A 6,000-nucleotide genomic window follows, 5' to 3' on the forward strand; every position below is an offset into this window, starting at 1 on the left:
TGGTCCCGATGGATCTGCCTGTATGTGAGTGTGTTGCGCCTACTTCTACCCCAAGTGGAACTCACTCCCCAGTGCGATTGTACGATTGTTTCGGGGGTATTTTATTCATATTTGGTAAAACTGATGTGTCGATGTGATGCCTCAGGCCGGTACAAGTTCATAGACACCAAACATGTATAGGTTTACTTTTATCTAAGGGGTTAAAAAAAATCAGAATTTTTTCCAAAAAAAGTTGCACATAGGGTTCTCATTTTTCAGGATCTATGGCTCAGTGATGGCTTATTTTTTGCGTCTCGAGCTGATGTTTTTGACGGTACAATTTTTGCACACATGCTACGGTTTGATCGCCTGTTATTGCCTTTTGTGCAAAATTTGTGAGAACAAAAAAAACGTAATTTTGAGGTTTGGAATTTTTTTGCCGCTACGCCGTTTACCGATCTGATTAATTGATTTTGATAGATCAGCCATTTCTGAATGCGGTGATACCAAATATGTGTATATGTGATGCCCCTGGACTATTCAGGTCATCACAGGGTACTGCACAAACTATCCTACCTATGCAGTATTCAACCCCCCATGGTTCTGGGTCTCTATTCTGCAGTGTTGCCTCCATCAGCATTTACAAATCCTAGTGACACCTTGCACCACACCTGTCAGGCACACCAGTGGGCTGCTTGAAGTGGAATAGGGCAGTTCACTTAGGGGTCAGACAGAGTGGTGGGAGGGGGGAAGTGCAGAGCAGAGCTGACAGGCAGAACAGAAGTCGCTCTCAGTGAGAGAGGAGCTGGGAGAAGGAGCTCCCCAGTGAGGAGTTGGCTCCAGGGGAGCGAAAAGAGAGAAAGCTGGGAGATGGAGCTCCCAGAGAAGAAGAATCCTAGGTCACAAGAGGTGGTTTGGACCTAAAGGAGTCGGACCCCCGGTCACAGGGGATTGAGGCTAGGTGCCAGGACCAGTCTAGTGGACGGTCAGCAGTCTGGGCCTAATCGCCGGTCTGGGGCCGAAGGCACGGCGGGGGGCATGGACCCTAGGTCGGGGAGAAGCTGTATGCAACCCGGCAATTAACTTGAGGAGAATGGAGCCTTTATGGACTGTTCCCACCAGCTCCAGAATCGGGGCACTAGCACAACGAAGGGGATAGGGCTTTCCAAACAAGCGGCCCACTGAAATCCCAAGCATGAGCCCTGAGAGCAGGCTCCTCCACTTAGCCACAGTGGGGAGCGGGGCCCGGATAGCTCCAAGCTACCCGACCACAACGGACACTCTAAAATTTAGTGCCAGGAGGCAGGTCACAGACCACCAGCAACATTGCAGGGGACGGGACCCGGACGAGCTCCCCTAGAGAGGCAGCGGTATCCAGAGACTTGGTTTACACAGTTGTCAGCGTCTGCTTCATTGCCGAGTGAGTACACGACTGACCCCTGAACTGTGTCCCCGCATAGCCATTCAGAGTCCCGGGGCCTACCCCTACCCGTGGAGGGCAACGTCGCCTAGCTGTCCCACTCCATCACCCCGGGTACTCCCAACGGCTGCGGCGGTACTCCCAATTACCGCACAGCACGGGTGGCATCACAAACTAACATTCCCCTGTAAATATCCCCTTTCACTTTAGAGTATGGCCACTAAGCCCCCGGGTCCAGAGACCCTCGAGCCACGAACGGACACTGCCCACGGATCTGAGTGGTTAGATCCGCTGCTGGGGCGGCACACCCTCTAAAAACTTGGCGTCATGAACAGGATTCGGACAGGACCCACTAACCTGGCTGATGTGCGCCTTAAAATCCGAAAACTGTGTGTCAAAAGTCCCGCTCCCACCATTTCCCTTCATTGTCCGCCATCTTTGGCGCCAAAACGCTGTCTTCTCAACCAAAAGCGCGCAAAACCGAAGCCCCGCCCCTCGTCCTGAGAGTCTGCCTGGAACCGGAAGTTCCCAGAGGGCCCCAGCGCAGAAGTGAGTGGCTCGCGAAAACCGAGGGGGCGTAACGGCATGTAACAGCAGAAGTGGAGCAGGGACACCAGGACTCTGCCATAACGTTCCTGGGCACCGCAGAGGCAAGATGGCAGCTGCACGAGACTGGTCACCGGAGCGTGCTGCTCCTGGGACCACGACCTGGATCTAGCAGGAGACGGAACAACTCTGCAGGAGGATGCGGACGCAGTTCCTCTTTATCCTGGACCATTGGAGGGAAGAGATGAGGAGCCTGGCAATTGAAGTTCCACGCGAGGAGCGGGTAAGCAGCAACCCAGTCCTGGTTCACTTGGCCTATACGGCTGCGGGGTCCAGTCTGCCCCCGTCCACTTGAAGCACTCCGCCACCATCACCCTTGTCCTTGGCGGACGCCGAGCTGCCAATTCCAACGCCAGCAGCAGAACCTCCAGTCCCCGCAGCAGAACCTCCAGTCCCCATTTGCAAAGAACAAGCTGCAGAGCCCCAGATCCCATCTGACCAGGCCACTATAGCGGTTACCCCAACACCGGCTTGACCAGACCCGGCCGCATCACCGGGCCCTGTTCCCCGATACGGAGCATCTAGACTCTGCATCCCCGACCGCAGGAGTTCAGCTACAACCAGCACCAGTGGTAGAGGCGCTGGAACCTGTAAGTTTATAAAAAGTTTTGTGAGGACTTGTCACCCTTGTTGAACCTTCCCGTGTTAATTGGTGAAGACCATCTGGACCCCAGGTGGGGGTTGACAAGAAAGTTTATGCTGCAATTAGACTGTGTCATCCTTGTTGAACCTTTTTCCACCATTTGCAGAAAATAAGGATTTTCAGCTCACCCCTCTTCACAACCAGATCTCACCCCCGACGCACGGAAACACCCTGGCCCGGGTGTGTGATCACAGAAGCAAATAGAAAAAAATTCCAGCGTCTTCCAGAAGATAAAATGACAATTCTTTATTCATATAAAAATCTTCTTACCATCAAATAAAATAGTACATGGAGACATGAGGACAGAGGAGCTCTTTCCTACGCGTTTCACCCTGTAGAGGGCTTAATCATGGAATTCCACCATTTGTTACAGGAAAAGGACCATCAGGGCCTTGGACGGTGCGGTGCTGGTAGACGGCACCAGGGGGCCTTGGTGGGAGTTGGCACAACAGGGTAACGGCTACCAGGTTACTCAGGACTGTAATCAGAGTCGTTTTCTACACCACCCACTGTCACCAGGAGCTGCTAAGGTGCCTGGGAAGAAAGGTGTCCACTAGGATTAGAGGTGGCTCCAAGGATCAAGGTTGTTTGGAAGGCGGATAAACATCCCGCCCACCTCCTTCCTTCCGCATATCCTACGGAAGCCGCGATGACGCCAGTAGGAGATGTTCCTCACTCCTGCGACTTCACACACAGCGATGTGTGCTGCCGCAGGAGCGAGGAACAACATTGGACTGTCGCGTCAGCGTAATTATGGATTACGCCGACGCTGCACCGATTATACGATTACGACGCTTTTGCGCTCGTTAATCGTATCATCGAGCCTTTACACACTACGATGTCGCATGCGATGCCGGAAGTGCGTCATTTTCAATTTGACCCCACCGACATCGCACGATGTCGTAGTGTGCAAAGCCCGCCTAAGAGTTTAAATGCAATGTTTAAGTAATGTGCCTCCCCTGTAAGGGATGAGGAATCTAATATATAAAGCTGAATGTGTGTGTGTGTGTGTGTGTGTGTGTGTGTGTATGTCCGGGATTGGCATCTGCACCGTCGCAGCTACAGCCACAAAATTTTGCACACTCACACGTCTGGACCCCGAGAGCGTCATAGGCTATGTTTTGAGGGGAATTTTGAACCCCGTGCTTTACAGTTATTCGCCAAAAAACCTTCCTCGATTAAAGCGAACGGAGCTGGGAGCCACAGTGCAGTCAGAACTTCAGAAGAATGCGCAGCCACGCCCTTATATGGAATGTTGGCTTGTCACAATGCAGCCAGGGAAAGAGGCAGACACAGACAGGGTAAGAAACAGACAGACAGGGTAAGAGACAGACACAAAGAGACAGACAAAGAGACAGACTGACAGGGAAAGAGACAGACAGGGAAAGAGAGGGAAAGAGAGAGACAGGTTAAGAGACAGACACAGACAGGTAAAGAGACAGACACAGACAAAGAGACAGAGACAGACATAGGGAAACAGACAGGGAAAGAGAAGGAAAGAGACAGACAGGGTAAGAGACAGACAAAGACAGGTAAAGAGACAGACAAAGACAGACACGGAAAGAGACAGAGGGAAAGAGGGAAAGAGACAGACAGGGAAAGAGAGGGGAAGAGACAGATTGGGAAAGAGAGGGACAGAGACAGACAGGGAAAGAAACAGACAGCGAAAGTGACAGAAATAGATAGACAGACAGGGAAAGAGATAGATAGACAGACAGGGAAAGAGATTGAGACAGACGGAGAAAGAGACAGACAGGGAAAGAGATAGAGAGAGAGACAGAGAGATATATACAGAGGGGGAGACAGACAGAGAATGGGAGAGAAACAGAGACAGTTACTATCCCGGGCAGCGGATATTGTGTGCCGAATACATTTTTGTTAATATATTTTATTTTGTTAACAACAGTTATTAACCTGGGCGAAGCTGGATAGTACAGCTAGTTGTTAATAAAAATTTTACTCTTTTTCTTTACAGTTATAAAAATAAACCTCTGGATGTCCTGTAGCTCGAGGATGAGCTACGTTTAACCAAGGGGGTATGTGATGCCCCTGGATTATTCGGGTCATCACAGGGTACTACACAAACTGCCTGTCAGGTTTCCAGGTTTTCCAGTTCTCTTTTGAATGAGCTTGCCCTCAGTTAACATGGAGTTTTAAGGTTCTGTTGCCCTACTTCCTGTCCAGCTGCTTAAAAGGCCACCTCTCAGCCCAGTCCAGTGCCTGAGTATACTGCTTGCTGTGTGCTCCTGCTTTGCTGCTGCTAATCCTGATTGCTTTTGGATCCTCCTAAAGACTACCGACCGACCGACTCTGGACCTTACCCGGTTTCTCAAGCTGTGCCCGGATTCCGTCTGCCATCTTCGGTCAGCACTCTGCCCGGTTCTCTCTGGTTCGTAACCACTCTGGACAATCATCCCGTACGGACACTCCTGGACTTTTACCGCTTGCCCCTTGTGTCCCGGCTGCTGCGCATTTAGGCCTTCCGGGGTGATTGCCGGACAGTCCCTGTATAGGGGTTCGCTCTGGTGGTCTCCCTGGGGGAGTCCGGTGCGTGGCCCCGGGAATTCCCTCCGCTCCGTTTCGGGAAGGTATTGTGTGTATTTGTATTGCTGTGTTTGTTCCGTTGTTATCTACCGTGGTTACAGATTATAAAACATCTTGTATCAAAAACTCGTCTCTGCTGATCATTGCCCTACGCTATCGAAATCCTCAGAACATATAATAAGTATTACATTATACTCAGGCCCAAAAAAGAGGATTTCGCTGGGGCAATGACTGAGACACGAGGAGTAGATCAGCTCTTTTCTATGATTAACTCCTTGCAGCAGGAGATGGAGGTGGTGCAGACTAAACTTAGAGATGTGGAGGCACAGCTGGGTCATGATCACCAGGTACTGGGTCCGGCTATACAGGATTTGCAAGTCAGAGTGGAGGCTCAGGAAGCCGTCCCCACTACGTCCGTATGAGCTGCCGGTATGCCTAGGTTACCCCCATTCCGTTTCAATGGTGACCGTGGTCAGTTTCGTGGATTTGTGAACCAATGTATACTGTTTTTTGATGTACATGCTGATTTTTACCGTTCTGACCGGTCCAAAGTGTTATGTATAATTATGTTATTAACCTCACGAGCACTGGCTTGGGCTAATCCTATGATAGAGAACCGAGACATCCGTTTAAATCACCTAGATGATTTTCTGACCGCAATGGCGCAAATGTTTGATGATCCGAATCGCCGTGCTACCGCTGAATCGGCTCTCCTTTCCTTACGTCAGGGAAAGCGTTCTGTCGTTGAATACGCCACTGAATTTAAGAGGTTAGTGGTAGACACCGACTGGGGAAACAATGCATTATT

The sequence above is a fragment of the Anomaloglossus baeobatrachus genome, chromosome 4, assembly GCF_048569485.1.
Source record: "Anomaloglossus baeobatrachus isolate aAnoBae1 chromosome 4, aAnoBae1.hap1, whole genome shotgun sequence".
Classification (NCBI taxonomy): domain Eukaryota; kingdom Metazoa; phylum Chordata; class Amphibia; order Anura; family Aromobatidae; genus Anomaloglossus; species Anomaloglossus baeobatrachus.